At 33.0% G+C, this 26,716-nt stretch overlaps 2 long non-coding RNA genes across 3 annotated transcripts; both read right to left on the bottom strand.

The window, feature by feature from the left end:
- Nucleotides 1-2,218: 2,218 nt before the first annotated feature.
- Nucleotides 2,219-3,394, bottom strand: LOC128294176 (uncharacterized). Of its 2 annotated transcripts, XR_008284454.1 has the most exons (3): nt 3,108-3,358; nt 2,920-2,995; nt 2,219-2,770 (listed from the first exon to the last, which is right to left on the bottom strand). It is a non-coding gene; the product is annotated as an uncharacterized LOC128294176 (long non-coding RNA). The 2 variants fall into 2 exon arrangements; XR_008284453.1 differs by lacking the exon at nt 2,920-2,995 and having other exon boundaries at nt 3,108-3,394.
- Nucleotides 3,395-8,840: 5,446 nt separating this feature from the next.
- Nucleotides 8,841-9,518, bottom strand: LOC108486022 (uncharacterized). Its single transcript, XR_001871402.2, has 2 exons — nt 9,391-9,518; nt 8,841-9,118 (listed from the first exon to the last, which is right to left on the bottom strand). It is a non-coding gene; the product is annotated as an uncharacterized LOC108486022 (long non-coding RNA).
- Nucleotides 9,519-26,716: the final 17,198 nt, after the last annotated feature.

Here is a 26,716-nt window from a genome sequence, read left to right as displayed (position 1 = left end):
TTACAGTCTCTTCTTCTGTTATTAGGTTTCTTTTTTCATTTTCTTCTTAAATTTAATGGGTTTCCACTGTGGATATCCAAACTGGCCACGTCACCTATCCCATTAGGTCTGTAACGGAAACTATTAGTAGGTGACTAATTTGTCACTTTTCAGTAATGTTAGTGACTGTTTTATTATTTTTTGAAAGTTGAGTGACTGAATTGAAACTAGACTGATTGTTTTGTCAGCTACCCCGAAGTTGAGTGACTGTTGATGTGATTTACCCTTTTTTTTTCTTCTTTTTTTTGGCTTTCGATCAAGCAAAGGTTGCTTATTGACATGGCAATTTGGAACCTTTGAATTTGGAAATTTGAATTTTAAAAATAATGTAATTGACTAATTATTTTAGAGTTGTTTGGATCCGATCAGATTGGTTAGATCGGAATTCAATTAATGGATTGATTTGGAAAATTTTTTTAAATTGGTTAGATGGAAAATTGGTACGAACCAAATGAACCGACCATTGAACTACAATTTTTTAAAAAAACAATATTTTTTATTAATTTTTTAATCGAACAAATTAAATTGATAAACTAATAGTTTGAACCAGTTTGATCATCACTACTTTAGAAAACATTGAATCATATATAATTATAACATTTACAATTATTTCATTAAATTAATGGATTTGTTAAAAGTTGGTATTTAATGATAATTTTAGAACTCTTAAGGTAACTTTGGAAATTGAATTTACAACTAAATTTAGATTTCAAAATTTTAGATTTGAAATTCATTATTTATAAATTTATATTTTCCAAAATCTTTAAAAGTTATAAATTTCAAAATTTTGAATTAATTCAAATTTAATGTTTGGATGATTCAAATTTAAATTTAGATTTTATCTACTTTTAAGCTTTAAAAATATTTATTTATAAATATTATATATAGTGAGTTAGTGACCGAGCTGCATTGATAAAAAAAATTGAAAAAATGATTCCAGAATTTTTAATAAACTTTTTCTAAAAATATTTTAATATTTATCACTTTTCTCTTAAATTTTCTTATTTTGTCTCACACATTCTAAAATTTTTACAATATTGACAAGGGAAGTTAATTCAATTGTTTTAACAAATGAGAAAACAACTTCCACAAATGTACAAAATGTATGAGCTATTGAAATTTATTTGATTTACCATTTCTTCTACTTATTTTTAATAGATATGTATTAGTATTGTGCATTAATTAATATAATTTTTTAGACATTTTAATTTTTCAAAATTTTATTTTATAATTTAATTTTTCTAGTTGTGACTTTATAATTTTTTTATATATACATATAAAATCATTTTTGTAACAACTCAAACTCGGCTTAGACATTATAACCAGATTTGGAGATGTTACTGCAAATTATTTAAAAATACAGGATTCGTTTGGTTTGTAAAACATTTCTATTTCTTGTTACGAAAAATTCGAGTTTGTTTGGAGAAAATACATTTCTTAATTATTTTGATAAATTTATCGATTATTTACTTGTATAATACTCGCGTTGCAGTGGAAAATCTTAGTTGAGTCCAATTTTGAAAAATGCGGTTTGATATTGAAAAATCCAACATTTTGCATTTCTAATTTTAACCAAAACCGTTAAAATGAATAAAAACAGAAAACAAAACCCAAACTTCAAAACAGTCCCAAAAGCCTCTAGAATAGTACATCAAACCCAAATCATTATAAATCAAATTAAATTAGCAAAAATAGTTAAAAGTTGAATAATCGAGTTACTGTCGCATCGATCCGCCTAAGATTAAGGATTACCTAAGAATAAAAAAAACCGAGAGTGAGCTTACAAGCTCAGTGTGTAACCTATATAAGTAAAGATATCAAATATAATTTTCAAACATACTTTCAAAAGTCAAATATATTTATAAATATATCATATCCAGATACAGAATTAAAATCAAAATAGATCATATGCAAAATTGTATTCCTACCCCCATCCGCTACGCACCATCTCCGACCATTCCATCACACCATATAGGGTAATAAGTACCCATCCAGCCCTACATATCGCTTAGTGTCAATATGACACTTTTCAGAATATTTGCAACTTAGTTGTCAGATCAATAGGCTATTAATCGCCATGTACGTATATCATTGTGGCTGTGCCACCAGAATTGGCAGGTAATTATACTACCTACACTTCCTCCATAACACAGATCCCAACCTAATGCACATATAGAAATAACGAATGCCAAAATTTATATATCATACATGCTCATATAACATATACAAAACATGTTTGATGAGTAACAAATCAAACAAACCATATCATAGATCATACATATCATATCACACTACATATTAATTACACATACTTTACACGTACTAATATCAAGTTTTATGATAACAGATTAACAGAAAACACATTTTATAGCCTAGATTATAACATACAGACCCTACAGAAGGTCCACGTTCGATCCAAACGACGTTTATGACCCTAAAGGAAAATTTTAAAACTTGGGCTCACATAGCTTACATGGCCAGCCCATGTGGCCCACACGGTCTAGCACACGATCTCACACATACTCGTGTGCCCCATACATCGTTGCGGCCCAAACAGCACATTTGGCCCAGACTGTGTGTCTCATACAGTCTAGCACACGACCTGGCACACAATCATGTGTCGATGCCACAGTCCCCCCTTTTTCGACTTTCATTGTTCGTTGTTTTCTTGGGTTTTTGTTACATACCTGAATAATTTTGATGCAATACCAAAAATTGAGTATTCCATTACCTAAAAGCATCAAAGACTCAGTGAATTAGCCAACAAAAGCGAGTCGATTTAAGAGGATATACTCCTCAATTTTCCTAAGTTATCAACCCAACTCACAAAACAATTAACCCCACAGTCACCACAGTTCCAAATTGACCAAAAATCCTTACCCTTGGACGTAAACAACACCTTTTCAAGCCTAAATCCTCTGGTGGATTAATCGTTCCGTGACTTTACTTAAATAACCTAGAAGATTAATAATAGAAATACAGCACCAAAAACCCCCAACTTATCAAAATAACAAATAACAGAAGAGAAAACTTTAGTTACAAAATAAACAAATATTAATCATACTTACGCGAAAATCAAGTTACCAACAAATCAAACAACAACCACCATCGCAATTAAGTAGCCCAAAAACCACCAATCAAGAACACAAAGAAATTGGGAACACAAAATCAAGAAAAAAAAGGAAAAAAGATTGAAGACCTTTCCTGCTATAGTCCACGTGAAAAGAAAAGAAGAATAACATGAGCAGAATAGGGGAAAAGAAAGAATGTGCAAAGTGGGCTAGTAGTTTTTTTTTTTAAGAAAATTTTTTTAATTCAAAATAAAATAAGATAAAAACAAAATAATATCTAAGCTGCGCCTAACATTTTGATTTTCTATCAAATTCTCCAAAGCTAGAATTAGATTAAAATATAACCACTACATGGTCAACTCAAACGGAAATAGAAAAAATATTATCAATTTACTCATCCAAGGATTCAAATACAAGACTATAGAGTAAGCTAAAATCTTTTCACTAAACTAGTAGACTCATTCTATTACAAATTGAACGACAATAATATTTAAACCCAACAAACAGAGATAGTTCTAGGAACAAAAATAATTGAATTTTCTCAAAAAATATAACTTAAACCCATGACCTCGAACACAGATTAATTTACCTAAAAAGGCCCATTTCTAAGTATATTTACGGAAATGGGCTAATTTCAACATTATTTACTGGAAAGGGCCAGTTTTGGCAAAACGCGTCCACGTAAGAGCGTTTTAAGGGCAAACTTCCAACAAATCGCACTCCTGGGAGAGCGTTTTTGCCATGTCAGCACAAAACGCGCTGATGTGGACGTACTTTGCTGACGTGGCGGAAACGTTCCCCCAAGGGTGCAATTTGCTTCGTATTTTTTCTATGTTAGGGCTTTTTGCATGTTTAGTCCCAAGGGTTTCTTGGTTTAGGATTTTTAGGGTTAGGGTTTTGCCAAAATAATTTAAATTTAGGGTTTAAAGTTTAAAGTTTAATAATTTAAGGTTCAAGATTTTAAGAATTTTTAAAAATAAATCAGATTTATTGTTCTTTTTAAAAATTAATTAAATTAGGGTTTATAGGTTTTAAATAAATTAATAAATTAGGGTTTATGGGTTTTAAATAAATAAATTAAATTAGGATTTAAGGTTAAATTTAATCAAATTAGGGTTTTAAAATAATATTGTGTTTAATTTTTAACTAAATTGACTATTTTTACGCTGAAAAATAATTTTGAAAAGACGTTTTTGAATAAATAGTGTCAAAAACGCTTCAAACAGGATGCGCTGTCAACAAAATTACTGAAAAAAGCTCTCACGTGGACGCTCTTTTTCTACAGTAGTTCCTGAAAAAATAATTTTTAGAAGATGTTTCTGAAAAAATACGTGGGCCAACACCATGCACACAGTGTCTCACGATCGCGACAACCTATTGTTTTATGTGACAAAGTTTGACAGACTGAGCCAATGTATTACCGGCGGGCAATATCGTGTACACCTGATAAATAAGACTTACGACTGTGGGACATTTGATGCACTTCATTATCCATGCGCTCATGCAATTGCAGATTGCCAGAATACCCGTTTAGATCCCATAAGATGTGAAGTGTACAAAATAGAATACATGTACAATGTGTGGAGACACGTATTCTCACTGATCCTAGATGAACGTAAGTGGTTGTTTGTATCGCTTGCTCCGTTTAAGTTGTTACCGGATAGAGAATTACATCGCAAACCAAAAGGTCGACATTGCTCGAATAGAATACGTAATAATATGGATATCTGGGAAAGAACGAACCAACAGAAGTTGTGTGGATGGTATATGCAACATAGTTTCATTATAGCAATTATCAACTATTTCGGATATCCACACAACTTATTCAAAAGAATTTCTATTTTATTAAAAATATAAAAATAATTTACTATTAAAATATTAAAAAATAACTTTTATTTTATTAAATGAAACAATATAAAAACAATTTGTACAAATATATTAAAAAAATTCAATGTATATACCGGTTGGAATTAGTGTCACATGGGGGTGGTTGACGATTACACGCTGGATTTTTCCTTGGTTCAACTTCCAGGCGGAGTTGTGGTTGCTCCGGCGGGTGTTGTGGTTGCTCCGGTTGTGGGTGTTGGGAGAATGACCCACCTTGATAGAATAAAGAATGTGGAGGTGTTTGCATCACCCATGACGGAGGTGTTTGCATCCCATAAGGCGATGGAGATTGGTAATGAGATGAGCTCCCCGACGGTGCCTTGTGCGATCCCTCCGGCGACGATGGCCTATATATCATCGGTTGAGTCGAAGTCATCGAGAAAGGAAATGCACTGGACTATGAATTCCAACCTGGCATAGGACTGAGAAAAGGAAATATATAAGGGTTAGGATACATATAAGGGCTAGGATACGCACCTGGCATAATCTGAAGGGGTTGTGCTGTGAGTGTTGTCAGTTGAGGCATTGGGCGAAGTGATTGTGTAGGCGTTGTTGATGGGCTCGAGCCATTATCCTTTCTCCTTAGATTTAAAGGCCCACATTGTTCCCTTTCGACACAGATTTGCCAACACTTTTGCTCTTTCGATAGCAAATATGACTTGCCAAGGATCCTAAACCATGGTTTGTAATCTAGCGCACACGCTAACTTTGGGACGATGATCGGTTCGCAAGCAGGTATATGATCATACTGATTTTCCCAAATTTTGATATATTTTGAGAAAAATACAGGCCAATTCGTATTTATTTACTGTAAGTCGATTTTGTGCTCATTATCGAGCACCTTAGGTACCTCGAGAATCGGTTGTCGGAATCTAAATTGACGTAACACTCTATCCATCTGGTGCATCTCGACAGTAGCATAGTTGACCAATGGAACCTTAACATGCCAAATGTTTAGATTTTGAAAGAATTCTTCTGGAATTACTGCCCGTATTATCGGATCCTCGTATGATGTCTATTGAAACTATATGAACATGATAAAAATATTAGTTATATACATAATACTAAATACTAAATATTTAATATGAAGCTACTATTTTATGTATATATTTTATTTAATATTTACTAGCGCTTCCGACCGTTGGCCTAATAGAAGCCGTATATCTTCAAGAACGGTAGGTATTCCAACATAACTCACCGGATGGTTCCACCTAATTAAATAAATTTTTAGCATATAATTTTATTTTAAATCTATGTAATAATTGTAAAATCAAATAAAAATTTTACCTCGTTATGAGTGAGAATGTATATAAGTGGTTCACTCGATGATATAAAAATGGAAAGCGAAACCGAGCCCATGATTGCAGTAGTGATAGACAACCTCCAATTTTGGCTTTATTTGGTGGCGTCGCCCCGCACATCTCCCGATACAATGTTACCAACACGGCGGACCCCCAACTTAATTCACTAGCTGCTCTAAAATCAACGAGTTTCAGCAGCCACCTCAAATGTACGAGGTTTCGTGACAAGTCCGACATTAAATAACCTCCAATCATCTCAATGATGTATGTCCGAGCATATCGTATTCTTTCTACTTCAGCCGAATCATTCCCCGGCTCCGGGAATGTGACTTGTAACCAACCCATCTCGATCCGACCTCTGTAAATATTAATTCGAATTGCACCCAAAAGATCGTAGCATATAGCTCCCCAATCAGCAGATTAAACGGACCTGGTGAGTGCAGACCCATCCACCGGCAATCCTAATTGTAACTGGACGTCCTCCAAAGTGATAGTACACTCTCCACATGGAAAATGGAATGTATGCATCTCGGGTCTCCACCTCTTTATTAACGCGCTAATGAGTTTCGGGTCCAACTTGCACCCTCGGCCTATAGTGGTCGAGTGCCAAAAATCGACTTCCCTCAAGTAATTTTCTATTAACAGTGATGGAGGACCAGACATATTACGAATATAACATTGTAACACCCGATCTAAAGACTATTATAAAAATTATAAAATAAAAATTAATTAAAATTAAATAAATGAATTTTTAAAATAATATTAAAAATTAAAATTAACTCTTACCATTTTTATTTGTTCGACGGAGATATGTTTATAATCGAGACGAATTAATTTCGCACCATTGCTAACACAATAAAATATTTTTGAAATTATAAAAAAAATAACACTAATTTAGAAAAAAAATAAAGTAAATAATTAATTAAAGAGAGCTTTGAAAATTTTAATGAGAAATTTGAGAGTTTTTTTTCTAAAATTTTAAGAAATATTGTATGAAATAAAAGGAGGGAGTTTTATTTTTTTTATTTTTTTGACCGTTGGACCCCCCAACGATAAAAAAAAGTGGTTGAGGACAAAAACACGGAGCAAAACTCGCCTCTGGGTGATCGTTTTTGCCACGTCAGTAAAGCGAGTCCATGTCAGCGCATTTTGTGCTGACATGGCAAATACGCTCCCCAAAGGGCACGGTTTGCTAGAAATTTCCCTTAAAATGCTCCTACGCGGACGCATTTTACGAAAACCGACACTTTCCGATAAATAATGTTGAAATTAGTCCATTTCCGTAAATATACTTAAAAATGGGCCTTTTGAGGTAAATTAATCTTAAAAGCACACTCAAAATACTTAACCTCTAAAACAAATACTTATTAATAGCAAAATTTAAAAAATCAAAAATTAGATTTTTGGGGTTACAATATTACTTAAATAACTTAAAAAACATTTTTCTAGATTTAGATTTTTTTTTTTATAAATAATTCTTGGACTGGAATTTTATTAACAAATAAAAGTAAAAAAAAAAATTGGAGGCCCAAAAAGAAGCAAAACAGCTTCAGCCCATAAACGAAGCAAAAAGAAAAGTAAAAAACAAAATATCTTTAATTTAAAAAGAAAATCCTATCCAGTCCATACAACCACTGTATAGATTTAAATCCTTAAAAATTAAAAATAATAAATTGATTATAATTAAGAATATAATTATTTAATAATAAGAAATTTATTTGATTTACAACTTTAGTAACTAATGTTAATTCATATTTTATGGTAAATTTATTTGAGTTATAAAAAATTTCTACCGTATAACACTTATGTTTTGGACATAAAGTTATTATTAGTTATTAAATAGTAACTAAAAATTAAAAAGAAATGGTTGAACACCACTCTATAAACTTATTTCCACATTAATTAAATTTTTTTACTGTTTCACTGAAAATGATTTTTGAAAAATAATTTACTTTTTAGAAAAGTTAATATTTTCCGGTATTTGGATGAATCATGTAAAATATTTTCTATTGATTGGTAGATTTCTTAAAATATTTCATAAAAATTATTTTTAATTAAACAAACATACATTTGAGATTTTCTTATTTTTTCATTGTTTAATTCAATTTACTTTTATCTATAATTTTATATTTTACATTGTTTTTGCATATATTAAAATATTATGTTAAATTCAAATTCATTACAACGTCATTTTTAATTATATGACTACTAAGTGAGTATTTTTATTTAAAATGTGACATCAACAAAATTGACAAATAAAATTAACGATATCAACAATTGGACTTGAATTTTAAATTTAAAAAGTAAAGGGACTAAATTCTTGAAAATAAAAATACAAAGACTAAATTACAAATCAGAAAGTGTATATAGACTTATGACATATTTTAACATTTATACTACAAAACATTTATTATTAATATATTTATAATTGTAATAAATATTTATTATTAAAATATTAATATTGAATATTTTCAATAATATGTCAATATTATTGTAGGGCCCAATTTCAGCCCAGCCTAAACCACCAGAAACCAAAATCAAATACAAACCAATTAAAGCTTAAATACCTACCTTCAAGTCCAAATCACAGTCCAAATCAAACACTTAAAACAAAATTACAGACCAAGCTCAATTACCCAAACCCCAAGCAAACCCCAACAGCCCTAAAAAAATAATAATAATAACAAAAACAAAAGCCTAGCAGCCAACACCATCAGTCGCCACAACCCAGGGCAGTCTCCAGGCACCGTAAGTCTTGCGCTTCCTCCGCGTCGTGCGCTGCTCCACCATGTCACATCAATGATGCACTCACGCACGTACCTGAAAACGTGTAAAATGGATTGTAAATATTGGCTATAAAAGCCAATATATGATTTGGTATAGGGACAGGTTTTTTTTTTTTTTGAGAAAGGGGAGATCTAAAAAACAACAGTTGTACAACATACAATACAGAGCACTTCAGGAAATACAAACAGATCAAGGGAGTTATTCTAAAGTTTTTACTTTCTTTTATTTGCTCTATTTATTTTACTTTTGAATCTTCTATATATATCTACACATATTTTGGGAAATATATAAAACGAAGGAGATACCTTTCTTCGCCTGGAAAAGGAGCTCCGGCCGTCATGCATGTTGGTCACTGATGACGAAGCCGACGGTGGTGATCTACTGGAGTTTGGGTGTGAATCACAGGATGAGAGGGGGATTGAGAGCCTTCTCTCTGTTTAAAAAAAAAATGAATGAAGAGTGATGTTTTAATTTTTTTTTTTTGGATTTTCTAAAAAGTTTTTTTTAATGTTAAAAAAAGGGAAACAAAATATGGTTTCAATTAATAATAAAACAAAACAGCATTGGGGGGTGAGATCAGTACGCGTTTTGCCTGGATCCATGCGCATTTTACCTTTAATTGGGTAATTTGAGCAATCGGTCCCCTCCTTCGCGCTAGCATTCAATCATGCCACGTTTAAGTTTTTTAAATTATTTTAATTTATCCCTGTAATCTGCACGCTATTTCAATTTGGCCCTCCCCTTAGAACAGTATTTTGAGATTTGGGGCAACTTCAGTTTTAGTCCTCGAACATTTGTGCACATTTAATTTCGGCCCAAAATTCTATTTTAATGGTTTATTATGTTTATAAATTATCTCTTGGGTTTTGTTTTTCTCTTAATTCGGTTTTAGTTATTTATTTTTTTAAACATGTTGTTTTAATATATTATTTAGAAGTATTTTAATTTCACACTCTTTTATTTGTTTTATTTTCATGTGCATACTTGTCTATCTAAAACACATTCATGTATTATTATTACTACTATATATATTATTTATATTAGGTTTTTTCCAAGTATATATGTATTGCTTTGTATATTTTAATTAACATTATTAATTTCAAATCTCATCTACGCTTACACATATTATCTATTCTTATTTTTTTATTTTTGATATAGTTCAAGCTTTCATTCAAATTATTTACTTTATAATATTTGTTTTAAAATTCATTCGTACATTACTATTTAATATATTATTTCTTTTACTATTTTCTATTCATTTTATTTTATTTTAAAATTTGTTATATTTTATTTGTGTGATTTATTTGGAACTTCTTTTAAAATTGGTTTCTTATTCATTAGCCATTGGTTATAAATGGTGGTATTTGTATAATATATGATGTGTGCTATTGCATGTATTCGAGTTGTTCCTTGCATTTCTTTATTATTTTAGATTATTCATGAAATGTTATTGCCATGTGTTTTATTCCTTATGTTATCGAATTATCATTTTTTAATAAAAATATATTTCATTTATTTATTATATTTTATTCAAAATTTTAAACAAAGCAATACCTGGTACTTGGGAGCTTTGAAAAAATTGTGCCCTAACTTACTGGGTTCCAATTTTCCTCGTTGAACCTATGTAACCGAGTACCCTTTTTCAATCAAAACGTATAAGTTTCAAATAAAAGCTTATTCTCAGAAATTCGAGGTGTTGTGTCGTAACTCACTGGATATGACATTTTGTATCTCGAGATAATGATTTCTAAAAACATAAAGGCAATATTCTATGTTTGGAATTATGAGAAATCGTGCCCTAACTTACTAGGTTCCGATTTTTCATTTGACCCAAATGATTGAATATTCCTTTTTTTTAAGCCTCACTGCATAAGTTTTAAAAAAAAATCAAAAGACAAGCTCAGTTTCGAAAATATGAAATGTCGTATCCTAACTCACTGGGTATGACATTTTATTTCTTCGAAATAAGAGGGTCTTAGCATCCCATTTAATTTATTCAAGTGTTCTTTTTTTGAAAAAAATAAAAGGATCGTATTCTAAACTCTTTTCCAACGTTCGACGTTAAGGCATTAATTAATCAATTCGGTACTAATTTTGGACGTCACGAGCGTGCTAACCCTTCCTCGTGTGTAACCGAATCCCGAACCTTTATTCTCAAATTTCGTAGATCAAAATCATCGTTTTAATAAATCAAAATGTTTTATTAAAATGATCAAACTCAAGGTGATCCGATCACACCTCGGAAAAGATCGGTGGCGACTCCATTTTTTTTGTTTTTAAGTCGACTTTCGTTTTTTTCAAATTTAAAAATGGTTTCGACAATTATTATTTAATTTATTATTTTTAAAATTTATTATTAAAATAAAATTGAAATATTAAATAATTTATTAAAATAATAAATTATATTTATTATATTAATAATTTATTATATGACTAAATATGAATTATTAACTATGTATGTTTAAGAATATTGAAAAATATAATATTTTAAATATTTTTAAAAATAAAAATAAAATTTATTATCAATATAATAATATTAAGCTTGATTTAAGTTAATTTTTATAAAAAAATAAAATTATCTATAGATGAGCTCTTTTCTAGAAAATGACTTACGCTTTTCAAAAGGGTAAGTCATTTTACAGGAGAAAACGGCTTATTTTACCTTGACCTGTAAGTAATTTTTCGTTGACCAAACTATTTTTTATGAAACAAACACAGGAAAATATAAAAAAAAAAATTCCGTAAAATCTTTTACATGTAAACAAACAGACCATTAGTACTAATTCAAGATGAGAATGAGCATTAGAAAAGTTTGTGTTTCTGGACCATCGTAATTGGTACCATATTAGTACATAAGAGCAACCAACCAAATAGTTTAGATTTTGTAATTATTTTTATAATTATATTTAAATTTAAATTAAGTTATTGAATCTAATTAATAATTTTAAAACATATATTTATATATTTATATGCATATAATTGAAATATATTTTTGCATCTATAAATTATAGATTTTATAAATTAATATATGATAAAATTATATTTTATTGATGATATTGTAATTTAATTTTACTAAACATTATAAAGTTATACATTTTTAACTCAATTCAAATTTGAATCTATTAACAATAATTAAGAAAGAATGTTTGAATGTTGGAAGGAGGAGCCCCAACCAAGTGTGAAGGTGAGAAAATGAATAGCAATCAAAAGAGGGAAAAGAATCTCATTCCCATACATGATGCAATTGCAACTACATGCAAACTAGTTAGACATCTCATTAGCATAGCCTCATATCGATATCAGAACACGTAGTAGTGGAGTTATAAACTCTTTTTTTTTTTTTTTTTGCGAAATTAAATTATATATTTTTAAATAGTAGAATTAAAATTTTACCAATTTAATAGTCTTTATCTTCATAATTTATGAAAGATTAAATCAAATTTTATTATTTTTAGAAGGTAAATGTAGCGACGTAAAAAAATTTTTAGCTTCGCTTGGTCGCTAATTGTATGCATTTATTAAACATTTGAAAACCAACTTTCGATTTTATTAACAAAGGGAGTCGCCACCGATCCTTTTTTATAGGTGTGATCGGACACCTAATAAAATTATTTTAAAATAAAAAGAAGGCCAAATTTAGGTCTACGTGAAAGTCCAGAGAAAAATTGGGGTTCGAGTCGCCACGCTGCGAGGAAGGTATTAGCACCCTCGCGACGCCCAAAATTGGTATCTCATAAACATTTGTTGACTTGATTTTCAAAAATACGAGTTCAATATAATATTTAATCGTGATCCGATTGAAAAATGAGAATTTTTAGTTTTCGATTTCTTTTTAGAAAGGGTGTCCCGTTTTTTAACACAAGCCGATGAATTTCACCCAACATAGCGATGAAATCGATGGCTTAATATTAAATCGGTACATTGCCTTATTTTTGAAATTAATTAAAACATGAGAAAAATATTCCTAAAGTGAGAAATTAAAATAGATAAAGGACGAAAAAAATGATATCATTAATGAAAAATATTAACATGGAATACTAGAATATTAGAATAACAATAATAATGATATTTACAAAATAAAACAAATCATGTACTAATAATAAAATAGGAAAATGATATATTTGGTAATAATAATATAAAATAATAATATGTACATAAAATACATATATATATATATATATGCATATAATAAAAGTATGTAATAATAATAATAATAATATCTACAATAAAAGAAAATATTAGGAAACGTACCTAAAAATATATACATAAAAAATTTACAACAATAATATAAAATAATGATATGTGCAAAATATATATATATATACATATGTACATAAAATATACACTAATATAATAATAGTTATAATAATACTAGCAATAGTAATAATTTGTAATAATAATATATACACAATATGGTATTTAAAATATATATATATATATGTATATAATAGTATTTAAGAATATATACATAAGAAATATATAACTAATGGCATTAAAAATATATACATAATATATATAAAATACCTAAAAAAGAAGGGGAAAGAAGAGAGAAGGAGGGGAAAGGAAATCCGCCAAGGGGGGTCACGGTTGATCGTCGGTCTCCGCCGTCGTCGACCATCACGCAACCGCCCACTTGGCGGAAAAGTTAAATTTTTTAACAATATATGTATATATAAAGAAAGAAAAAACAATACAAAAAAAGAAAAAATTCGAAGAAGAGGAAAAAGAAAAGATGCAACCTTTTATTGATGTTTCTTTTGTGTTCAAAATTTGAAGGATTTTTGTGTTTTTTCTTCTTCAATCTTTGTAAAATCCTCCTTCTTTTTTTTTACATGATTTTGAATGGCTTTTATAGCCATCTTTTACATGATTTTCTTTTTTTTTTTTCTATTTTGTAGGTGGTGGTGGTAGACAATGGGAGGAAAAATGGGGCAAGTGGGAAAGTGGTTAGGTGGCTAGGTTTTTTTATCTTTTTTTGTTAGGTTTTTCTTTTTTTTTCTTTTTTTTTTTGGTTAGGTTTTTTTGGGGTAGGTTTTTCTTTTTTTTTTTTTTTCTTTGTTTTTTTTTGGGTTAGGTTTTTTTTTGGGGGGCTTAATGGGCTTTTGAATTGGGTTTGGGTAGATGTAAATGGGTCATGGGTTAAGGGTTTTAGTGGGTTTAGAGGTTTGGTTGGGTTTTCATATAATTGGGCCCGCAATTTGGGCTTTATTAATTGCCCTCTTTGCTCATTGTCGTGCAACGATAATAGAGCAAAGACTTTCAAGGAAGACCAAACTTGCCCGGTCTTGCTAGGTCTTGACTTGCTTTGGAACTCTTCTTGTTTAGTTAGTCTCTTTTCATCCACCGCATCTTGTAGCTTTGGTTCAATCCATCGCAAATTCGAGATATGCCTTGTAGCTTCAATCTGCTCCAAAGTAACTTCAAGGATATGAGATTTGTGGCTTCGATCCGCTTCATCGTAATCTCGTAAAGATAAGATCTACAATTTCAATATGCTCTTTATCGCTTCAGTGAGATAAGGTTTTGGTCTTCTTCTCATGACTCCGGAAAGGCAAGATCTCGATGCCTCGATCAACTCCACTACAACTTTAAGGAGGCGAATCGACGCCTTCAATCAGCTTCAATCTTTATTCTCTACTCGGCATGTGATCCCGAGCTCAACTCATTTTTGCAATATGAATTGACTCTCTAAAAAATGACATTAAAAACAGAAATTGAAAATAGCTCAACACAGGAGCCAAGGCTCAACTCACCTCTCGCAATATGAGTTGATTTTTGAAACTTAACTTGAAAAGCGATTTTGAAAATACCTCGATATGTGACTGGAGGTTCAACTCACCTCTCGCAATATGAGTTGATTTTTGAAAAACAGAAATTAAAAGACTCAACTCAACTCTCGCAGAAATTAAAAAGCTCAACTCACCTCTCGCAATATGAGTTGAATTTTTTGAAAAAAAAAGAATTGAAAATAGCTCAAAGACGTGAGCCAAGGCTCAACTCACTTCTCAATATGAGTTGATTTTTGAAAATGTAATTTGAAAAATGATTTTGAAAATACCTCGACATGTAACTCGAGGCTCAACTCACATCTCGCAATGTGAGTTGATTTTTTGAAAAATATAAATTGAAAAATACCTCAGTGTGTGATCTCAAGCTCAACTCACCTCTCGCAATATGAGTTGATTTTTTGAAAGATAGAAATTGAAAATAGCTCAACAGATGAGCCAAGGGTCAACTCACCTCTCGCAATATAAGTTGATTTTTGAAAACAGAAATTGAAAATACCTCAACGTGTCTTGAGGCTCAACTCATTTCTCACAATATGAGTTGAATTTTGAAAACAAAATTGAAATTACCTCAACAGTGTCCCGAGGCTCAACTCACCTCTCGCAATATGAGTTGATTTTTTTTTTTTGAAATGCGAAATTGAAAATGGAAATTGAAAATACCTCGACGTGTGATCTCGAGGCTCAACTCACCTCTCGCAATACGAGTTGACTTTTTGACAATAGAAATTGAAATTACCTCAACAGTGTCCGAGGCTCAACTCACCTCTCGCAATATGAGTTGATTTTTTGAAAGGCAAAATTGAAAACGGAAATTGAAAATACCTCGGCGTGTGACCCGAGGCTCAACTCGCCACTGCAATACGAGTTGATTTTTTGACAACAGAATTGAAATTACCTCAACAGTGTCCCGAGGCTCAACTCACCTCTCGTAATATGAGTTGATTTTGAAAAGTAGAAATTAAAAGGTTCAACCTACATCTCGCAATATGAGTTGATTCTTGAACAACGAAATTGAAAATGAATTGAAAATACCTCAACAGTGACTCGAGGCTCAACTCACCTCTCGCAATATGAGTTGAAATTAAAACACAAAATTGAAAATACCTCAACAGTGTTCTCGAGGCTCAACTCACCTCTAGCAATATGAGTTGATTTTGAAAAACAAAATTAAAAGGCTTAACTCACCTCTCGCAATATGAGTCAATTTAAAACATAAACTAAAAATACCTCAACAGCGTCTCGAGGCTCAACTCACTTCTCGCAATATGAGTTGATTTTGAAAACAAAATTAAAAATACCTCAACGTGTCTTGAGGCTCAACTCATCTCTTGCAATATGAGTTGATTAAAACACAAAATTGAAAATACCTCAACAGTGTTCTCGAGGCTCAACTCACCTCTAGCAATATGAGTTGATTTTGAAAACAAAATTAAAAGGCTTAACTCACCTCTCGCAATATGAGTCAATTTAAAACTAAAATACCTCAACAGGTCCCGAGGCTCAACTCACTTCTCGCAATATGAGTTGATTTTTGAACAACGTAAATTGAAAACAGAATTGAAAATACCTCAACAGTGACTCGAGGCTCAACTCACCTCTCGCAATATGAGTTGAAATTAAAACATAAAATTGAAAATACCTCAACAGTGTTCTCGAGGCTCAACTCACCTCTAGCAATATGAGTTGATTTTGAAAAACAAAATTAAAAGGCTTAACTCACCTCTCGCAATATGAGTCAATTTAAAACATAAACTAAAAATACCTCAGCGGTGCCCGAGGCTCAACTCACTTCTCGCAATATGAGTTGATTTTGAAAACAAAAATTAAAAATACCTCAACGTGTCTTGAGGCTCAACTCATCTCTCGCAATATGAGTTGATTAAAACACAAAAATTGAAAATACCTCAGCGTGCCCCGAGGCTCAACTCACCTCTAGCAATATGAGTTGATTTTGAAAACAAAAATTAAAAATACCTCAACGTGTCTTGAGGCTCAACTCATCTCTTGCAATATGAGTTGATTAAAACACAAAAATTGAAAATACCTCAACAGTGTTCCCGAGGCTCAACTCACCTCTAGCAATATGAGTTGATTTTGAAAAACAAAAATTAAAAGGCTTAACTCACCTCTCGCAATATGAGTCAATTTAAAACTAAAAATACCTCAGCGTGTCCCGAGGCTCAACTCACTTCTCGCAATATGAGTTGATTTTTGAACAACGTAAATTGAAAACAGAAATTGAAAATACCTCAGCGTGACCTGAGGCTCAACTCACCTCTCGCAATATGAGTTGAAATTAAAACACAAAAATTGAAAATACCTCAACAGTGTTCTCGAGGCTCAACTCACCTCTAGCAATATGAGTTGATTTTGAAAAACAAAATTAAAAGGCTTAACTCACCTCTCGCAATATGAGTCAATTTAAAACATAAACTAAAAATACCTCAACAGTGCCCGAGGCTCAACTCACTTCTCGCAATATGAGTTGATTTTGAAAACAAAATTAAAAATACCTCAACGTGTCTTGAGGCTCAACTCATCTCTCGTAATATGAGTTGATTAAAACACAAAATTGAAAATACCTCAACAGTTCTCGAGGCTCAACTCACCTCTAGCAATATGAGTTGATTTTGAAAACAAAAATTAAAAATACCTCAACGTGTCTTGAGGCTCAACTCATCTCTTGCAATATGAGTTGATTAAAACACAAAATTGAAAATACCTCAACAGTGTTCCCGAGGCTCAACTCACCTCTAGCAATATGAGTTGATTTTGAAAACAAAATTAAAAGGCTTAACTCACCTCTCGCAATATGAGTCAATTTAAAACTAAAATACCTCAACAGTGTCCCGAGGCTCAACTCACTTCTCGCAATATGAGTTGATTTTTGAACAACGTAAATTGAAAACAGAATTGAAAATACCTCAACAGGACTCGAGGCTCAACTCACCTCTCGCAATATGAGTTGAAATTAAAACACAAAATTGAAAATACCTCAGCAGTTCTCGAGGCTCAACTCACCTCTAGCAATATGAGTTGATTTTGAAAACAAAATTAAAAGGCTTAACTCACCTCTCGCAATATGAGTCAATTTAAAACATAAACTAAAAATACCTCAACAGCGTGCCCGAGGCTCAACTCACTTCTCGCAATATGAGTTGATTTTGAAAACAAAATTAAAAATACCTCAACGTGTCTTGAGGCTCAACTCATCTCTCGCAATATGAGTTGATTAAAACACAAAATTGAAAATACCTCAACAGTTCTCGAGGCTCAACTCACCTCTAGCAATATGAGTTGATTTTGAAAAACAAAATTAAAAGGCTTAACTCACCTTTCGCAATATGAGTCAATTTAAAACTAAAAATACCTCAACAGGTCCCGAGGCTCAACTCACTTCTCAATATGAGTTGATTTTGAAAACAACAATTAAAAATACCTCAACGTGTCTTGAGGCTCAACTCATCTCTCGCAATATGAGTTGATTAAAACACAAAATTGAAAATACCTCAACAGTTCTCGAGGCTCAACTCACCTCTAGCAATATGAGTTGATTTTGAAAAACAAAATTAAAAGGCTTAACTCACCTCTCGCAATATGAGTCAATTTAAAACTAAAAATACCTCAACAGTGTCCCGAGGCTCAACTCACTTTTCGCAATATGAGTTGATTTTGAAAACAACAATTAAAAATACCTCAACGTGTCTTGAGGCTCAACTCATCTCTCGCAATATGAGTTGATTTTCCTTGAAAAGCATGAATTAAAAACATCAAAATACCAAAACCTGTCCTTTGGTAGAATTCGGGTGTCTTTTCCTTTGATTCAGTTCGACTTTCATTCAAGATTTCTTGCTCGTTGGAGTACCAGATATGCCATGTATGATGTTATCATGATATGCACATGTTTGTCTTAAATGCTTTTATGCCTACATGATTATGCAAAGGCTCCTTAAGCATGTTTGTCGATGTCCATTTAGCCACGATTGTTGAGGATCCGTGTTCATTGCTTTGATTCTCGACTTTCTCTTCGTGCCTTATACCGCCTTCAAGCTTCACGAGTAATCGACGCTTTCTCGATATCACTCTTTTGCCCCGATTGAACTTTGTTCTTACTTTGAGACTCTTGTGCTTATCAAATTTTCATCCGTAATGCTTAACATTTCTTTTGCTTAGAGTGTGTCATTTCACCATTTATCATGTAAATAAACACATAATGAGATGCATGAAAAGGTCGATAGGGACAAAATGATATTTCATATTCATCTATTTCAAATGTGGCAAACAAAGCAAGTTAACCAATGAGAGTAAAAAATGTCAAAAGAAAGAAAGGATCGATTCAACGAATACAAATGCTCTAGATATTCAACACTTGAACTCTTCCTCGCTCCTCAATCAAAATCTTTTCGAAGCGCTTCTTGCGTAGAAGATTTCGAGCTTTAAATGCTTCAAATCATCGTAGTCTCACTGCTTGACCCATTGTTAAAACGCCACGCTCTTTAAGCCGTGTTTACCTCATTAGGACGCCTCTCGGTTTTCATCCTAATCTTTTGTGCTAATCAAGACGCCTTTGCGGTTTTCGCCTTGATCCCTTTTTTTTTTTTGATGCCCTTTTCGGTTTTCATCTCAAGCATAATATTTCTTCACAAGATCTCGAGTTCACTGGATTCAGAGCTCCTTGCCATCCATCTCGGTAAGGATCAAAGGTCCTCCGAAAATGCCTTCTTTACGACGTATGGTCCATCCCAATTTGGTGCCCATTTTCCTCGCAGTCCTTTTGTATTGGGAGAATCTTCCTCAAGACGAAGTTCTCCTTCGTGGAATTCTCTTGGCCATACTTTCTTGTCATGGGCGCGATCATTCTCTTCGTACATCCGCCGTGACAAATTACTCTTAGACGTTTTTCTTCGATGAGGTTCAACTAATCATATCGAGCTCGAACCCATTCTCGCTTCTTCTAACTTTAATTCCATTAAGACTCGCAGGAGGGATCTCAACCTCAATAGGTAGCATGCCTTCCATTCCGTAAGCCGAGAGAAAGGAGTTGCTCTCGTAGATGTTCGCACAGATGTGCGATATGCAAACAAAGCAAATGGAAGCTTCTCGTGCCAATCTTTATATGTCTCGCTTATTTTCCCAATGATCCTCTTAATATTTTTATTGGTCGCTTCAATGACCCGCTCATCTTTGGGCGATAGGGCGAGGAGTTATGATGCTTTATTTGGAACCGCCACACACTTCTTTCATCATCTTATTGTTCGATTCGTGGCACTATCTCGAAATGATTCTTTCAGCAAACCATACCGCAAATGATTTCCTTTTTCAAAAACTCGCAAACCGCAATCCTCGTCACATTGGCAAACGAAGCGGCATCTATCCATTTTGTGAAGTAATCAATGACCACAAAACGAATCAATGTCCATTTGATGCTTTTGGAGAAATTGGCCCTATGACATCCATGCCCCACATAGAAAAAGGCCACGGAGAAGTCATGACATGAAGGGGTGAAGGGCTACATGAATTTTATCGCCATAGATTTGACATTTTGGCATTTTCCGCAAAATTGATTCACCATTTTCCATTTTCAGCCAATAATAACCGAAGTCTCATGATCTTTCTCGCCATATTGAAACCATTGACATGCGCTTTTGCAAATTTCCTCATGGACCTCTTCAAGTATTTTTCTCGCTTCAACATCATCCACACATCTCAAAAGCATCTCGATCCTTTCCTCTTTATACAGATATCCCCATTAAGAACAAATCCACCGCCATTCTTCTAATTGTTCTTTTATCGTTCTCATTCGCTTGTTCGGATACCTTTGATTCTTGATATATTCTAAGATATCATGGAACCAAGGTCGTCTGTCTACTTCTTTCTCAATGCTACAACAAGGTGCGGGGACCTCGATATGCTCATTTTGAGGGCATTATTTCGCTTCTCTACTTACTTTGAACATTGAAGCCAAAGTGGCTGTGGCATCACCATTGGTTCTCTTCTCGTGGGAAGTAATGAAAAGCTATTTTTTGAATTCCTTGATCAATCCAACCACTAAATCACTGTACTTAATCAATTTTGAGTCCTCACTTCCCACTCTCCACGGATTTGGTAAATCACTAGGGTCGAGTCCCCGTACACCTCCAAGATCTTGATGTTTCGCTCGATAGTCGCACGAAGCCCCATGATACAGCCTCATATTCTGCGATATTATTGGTACGAAGAAGTTCGCTTGCGGTGAACGGATAATGATTCCGTCTGGTGATACCAGATTGCTCCAATTCCATGCCCTAAAGCATTTGACGCACCATCAAAGCACATCTTCTATGACTTCTCTTTGATGATTCAGATTCTATTTCGTGATGCATATTAAGTCTTCGTCGGGAAATCGAATCTTAAAGGCTCATATTCCTCCGCTGCTCGAGTTGCTAAGAAGTCACTATTGCTCTCCCTTTTATCGACTTTTGACTTACATAGGCAATGTCATATTCCGAAAGGAGGATCTGCCATCGTGCCATTCTTTCTGATAGTGCCAGCGATTCCATCACGTATTTTATTGGGTCCAACTTTGAAATTAGCCATGTCGTGTGATACAACATATATTGTCTGAGTCTCCGAGCTACCCAAACCAGAGCGCAACAATATTTCTCAATGGACGAATATTTTGCCTCATATTCAAGTGAACTTTTGCTGAGGTAGTAGATCACTTTTTCTTTTTTTCCTAACTCGTCGTGTTGCCCCAGTATGCAACCCATTGAACTTTCGAACACAGTCAAATACAATATCAAAGGTCTTCCAGGGGTTGGCGGTACTAACACTGGAGGACTAGACAAATATTGTTTTATCTTATCAAAGGCCACTTGGCATTCTTCGCTCCATTCTCCGGGTTATGTTTTCGAAGAAGTCGAAAGATTGGGTCGCATTGGTTGGTAAGTTGAGCGATAAATCGGGCAATGTAGTTTAATCTCCTAAAATCCTCTAACTTCCTTTTGCGCGCGGAGGTGGTAATTATTGGATGGCTTTTATTTTATCCGGATCAACCTCAATACCTCTTTTATCGACAATGAAGCCTAGCAACTTTCCCGAGGTAGCCCCGAATGTACATTTGGTGGATTAAGCTTTAGTGAAACTTTCTCGGTCGTCGAACAATTTCTTCAGTTCACTACATGCTCTTCCTCCCTCGATTTAGCAATCATATCGTAGACGTAGACCTCTATTTCCTTATGCATCATGTCATGGAATAACGTTACCATAGCCCTCGATATGTTGCTCCAGATTCTTTAACCCAAATGGCATCACCTTGTAGCGAATGTTCCCCACATTGTTACGAAGGTAGTTTTCTCCATATCCTCGGGGCCATCTTGATCCGATTATACCCCGAGAATCCGTCCATGAAAGAAAACAATGAATGTTTTGTGTGTTATCCACCAACGATCAATGAGTGGTAAGGAAAATTATCTTTAGGACTTGCTCGATTCAGTCACGATAATCCACGCACATTCGTACTTTGCCATCTTTCTTTGGTATCGGGACTATGTTAGCCACCCATTCGGATATTTGAGGCTTGTAGGAAGCCAAGATCAAATTGCTTCTTGACTTCCACTTTTATCTTCAACAACATCTCAAACCTCATTCGTCTTAGCTTTTGTTGAATGGGCTTGCATTCGCTTTAATGGGAGCTTATGGACCGCTATATCTTCATCCAATCTGGCATGTCCCGATATGACCATACGAATACATCTTTGTATTCATGAGCAAAGCAATCAAATTATGCCTAGTGCCCCTGAAATAGAAGTCCCAATCTTCACTTCTTGCCTCCTTTCTTCGGGCCTCAGATTTATTATTTCAACAGATTCTTGATGAGGCAAAATCTGCTCATCCTCTTGTTCTACCATTCTTAGCAAGTCGGGGACTAAACATAGTCTTCAAAGATTTTCTTCGACTTCAAATTCTCCTAAACAAACAAATTTTCTCAAAATCGATTTCGGGACTCAGAACGGGTTTGTTCATGTTGTTGATATCCGAGCACCGAAAGTTGAATGGAAAAGGAAACTATAGAGGGCATCCAAGTATTGGAACCAACAAACGAAATGTTATGGCATGGTATGAGGCAAATGTATAGATAGGCTATGAAATGAGGAGATGATTATGAAATTAGTGATAATGCGAAGATCATGACAAAATGCATCTTCATTGATATTCATTTGAATGATAAAGAGCGAATGCAAGTTTATAAAAGAATTCTATTATATCTAAGGACATAATAGAATGTTAATGTTTGAGCATTACTCAAGACTTATAAACTACAAGAAGGTTCTCGGCATTCAATTATTCAACATGAAACCAGGGGACAAAGGCGATCCTTGAGACATCTTTACTTGTGTCACCCTTTGTCAATGAAATTTATAATCGATGTTCAAAACCCTTTTCGATCATTAACATTGTGCCTTGTGCATTGTCCTGCCTCGGTATATCATTCCCGCAGACGTAAATGTTCTTGACAAAGGAGGGAATTCCATAGGCTCCCATTCTGGTTCTCGGCCTTTTTCAATCTTTCAATTTTCTCATTGAATTCAGCCTCCATTACTCTAGCTTGTCGGCGAGTTTTATACGGATGACGTGGTTCCAGTCTTGTGGTATTACAACTGCGAATTATATATTTTATCTTCAGCGACCGAGTATGGGTTATGCAATGTATGAATGAATGCATGAATGAATGCATGAATGTCAAATGGATGTCAGTCATGAATGAATATGCAAAAATTTGGTGTTAATTTCAAGATAGCCCCTGTTTAGGCATTTCCTTAATCAAAAGAGTATTACACAATGTTTCGGTCACTCGTATAATTGACTCCTCCATTAGAAACCCGTTTTTGGCAACCAATCTTTAATCAACACCTTCCTAATATGATGCCTATAATGCATGGTGAAAAACAATAAAGCAAAGACAAACAAACTTGATTAGTAATTTAATACAGCAGAAAAACATAGAGAACTTCAACAAATCGAACTACCCGACCTAGTTTATTAAATGCACCGATCCTCTTATATAGAAAGTGAAAATGCAAAAGGCAAGAGGCATTCCTCCTGCACTTATTTTGGGGACTACTAAACGGACAGAGGTTCGGCATGGCTCTAGTTAAGTGGCTTGTATGGTTCATTATATGCGGTTTTGGTTCTAGATAGGTACTCGAATTGCCCGCACTATCATCTCGCTAAGATTAGCACGAGCCTCGGTCATAGTCTATCACAGCTCACGAGTTCAATTCGAGGATTACATTTACTTATGCCTATGCGGAGGGACAAGTTAACTCACGAAAGCATAAGTCATATGTAACCCGAAAGTATTCACTAGCCTGCATGGAGGAACGAGTTAACTCACGAAGGCGTAGCGCTTACTTTCACTTAACAGGACGGAGCCCTGTATAGAGCTCATGTTATGCAACAAAATGCACGTGCACAAGTGTGTGGGGAGAAACTTGCAAACCTTTACATTTTATTTAAAAACTAAACCAAAACTAAAATCACAAAAATTTAAAGTGAAAAACAACCGGATAAAACAAGTTAGAATATATACAACACGATGCAAATGCATGATTTTTTGAAAACAAAAATTTGAGGATCACGACTAAATGTTAATTTGAACAAGGAACTTTGAAAATTTTGACAACGCGAGTTTAATTCGACTCGACTCTCAAAACGGGTCCCCAATGAGTCGCCAAATGTAGCGACGTAAAAAAATTTTAGCTTCGCTTGGTCGCTAATTGTATGCGATTTATTAAACATTTGAAAACCAACTTTCGATTTTATTAACAAAGGAGTCGCCACCGATCCTTTTTATAGGTGTGATCGGACACCTAATAAAATTATTTTAAAATAAAAAGAAGGCCAAATTTAGGTCTACGTGAAAGTCGAGAGAAAAATTGGGGTTCGAGTCGCCACGCGAGGAAGGTATTAGCACCTCGCGACGCCCAAAATTGGTATCTCATAAACATTTGTTGACTTGATTTTCAAAAATACGAGTTCAATATAATATTTAATCGTGATCCGATTGAAAATGAGAATTTTAGTTTTCGATTTCTTTTAGAAAGGGTGTCCTGCTTTTTAACACAAGCCGATGAATTTCACCCAAAGATAGCGATGAAATCGATGGCTTAATATTAAATCGGTACATTGCCTTATTTTTGAAATTAATTAAAACATGAGAAAAATATTCCTAAAGTGAGAAATTAAAATAGATAAAGGACGAAAAAAATGATATCATTAATGAAAAATATTAACATGGAATACTAGAATATTAGAATAACAATAATAATGATATTTACAAAATAAAAACAAATCATGTACTAATAATAAAATAGGAAAAATGATATATTTGGTAATAATAATATAAAATAATAATATGTACATAAAATACATATATATATATATATATGCATATAATAAAAGTATGTAATAATAATAATAATAATATCTACAATAAAAGAAAATATTAGGAAACGTACCTAAAAAATATATACATAAAAATTTACAACAATAATATAAAATAATGATATGTGCAAAATATATATATATATATACATATGTACATAAAATATACATTAATATAATAATAGTTATAATAATACTAGCAATAGTAATAATTTGTAATAATAATATATACACAATATGGTATTTAAAATATATATATATATATATATATATATATATATATATATATATATATATAATAGTATTTAAGAATATATACATAAGAAATATATAACTAATGGCATTAAAAATATATACATAATATATATAAAATACCTAAAAAAAGAAGGGGAAAGAAGAGAGAAGGAGGGGAAAGGAAATCCGGCCAAGGGGGCCGGTCACCGGTTGATCGTCGGTCGCCGCCCGTCGTCGACCACCGCCGGCAACCGCCCACGGTGGCCGGAAAAGTTAAATTTTTTTTAACAATATATGTATATATAAAGAAAGAAAAAAAACAATACAAAAAAAAAAAAATTCGAAAGAAGAGGAAAAAAGAAAAAGATGCAACCTTTTTATTGATGTTTCTTTTGTGTTCAAAATTTGAAGGGATTTTTGTGTTTTTTTCTTCTTCAATCTTTGTAAAATCCTCCTTTCTTTTTTTTTTACATGATTTTTGAATGGCTTTTTATAGCCATCTTTTACATGATTTTCTTTTTTTTTTTCTATTTTGTAGGTGGTGGTGGTAGACAATGGGAGGAAAAATGGGGCAAGTGGGAAAGTGGTTAGGTGGCTAGGTTTTTTTATCTTTTTTTGTTAGGTTTTTCTTTTTTCTTCTTTTTTTTTTTTGGGTTAGGTTTTTTTTGGGGTAGGTTTTTCTTTTTCTTTTTTTTTTCTTTGTTTTTTTTTTTTGGGTTAGGTTTTTTTTTTGAGGGCTTAATGGGCTTTTGAATTGGGTTTGGGTAGATGTAAATGGGTCATGAGTTAAGGGTTTTAGTGGGTTTAGAGGTTTGGTTGGGTTTTCATATAATTGGGCCCGGGCAATTTGGGCTTTTACAGTAAAAGTACAATTTTATCATTATCAATTTAAATTTTTAAAAATTATAAAAAGTCTAAATAAAAAAATTTCTATTTTAAGGGTTGAGGACAATGAATAATGAATTCCCTTAAAAAGGATTAAACCCTAAATATGAAGTCCTTGGTGACCACGTTCTTTACCATTTCTATCCACTATACTATATTAATAGTTCCAAGTTGACGACCATATAGCAGAAGATGGTAGCGGTGAAGGAGAAATGCACATGCACATGCTGTGGGGTATGGAAATGGTCACATCAATAAGGTGATGTAGAAGTTGTAAATATTGAATCAATTATGTTTA

Source organism: Gossypium arboreum, chromosome 6, assembly GCF_025698485.1.
Source record: "Gossypium arboreum isolate Shixiya-1 chromosome 6, ASM2569848v2, whole genome shotgun sequence".
NCBI classification, from domain to species: Eukaryota; Viridiplantae; Streptophyta; class Magnoliopsida; order Malvales; family Malvaceae; genus Gossypium; species Gossypium arboreum.
The sequence above is the reverse complement of the archived record's forward strand: the minus strand, read 5'-3'. Positions and strand labels throughout refer to the sequence as shown.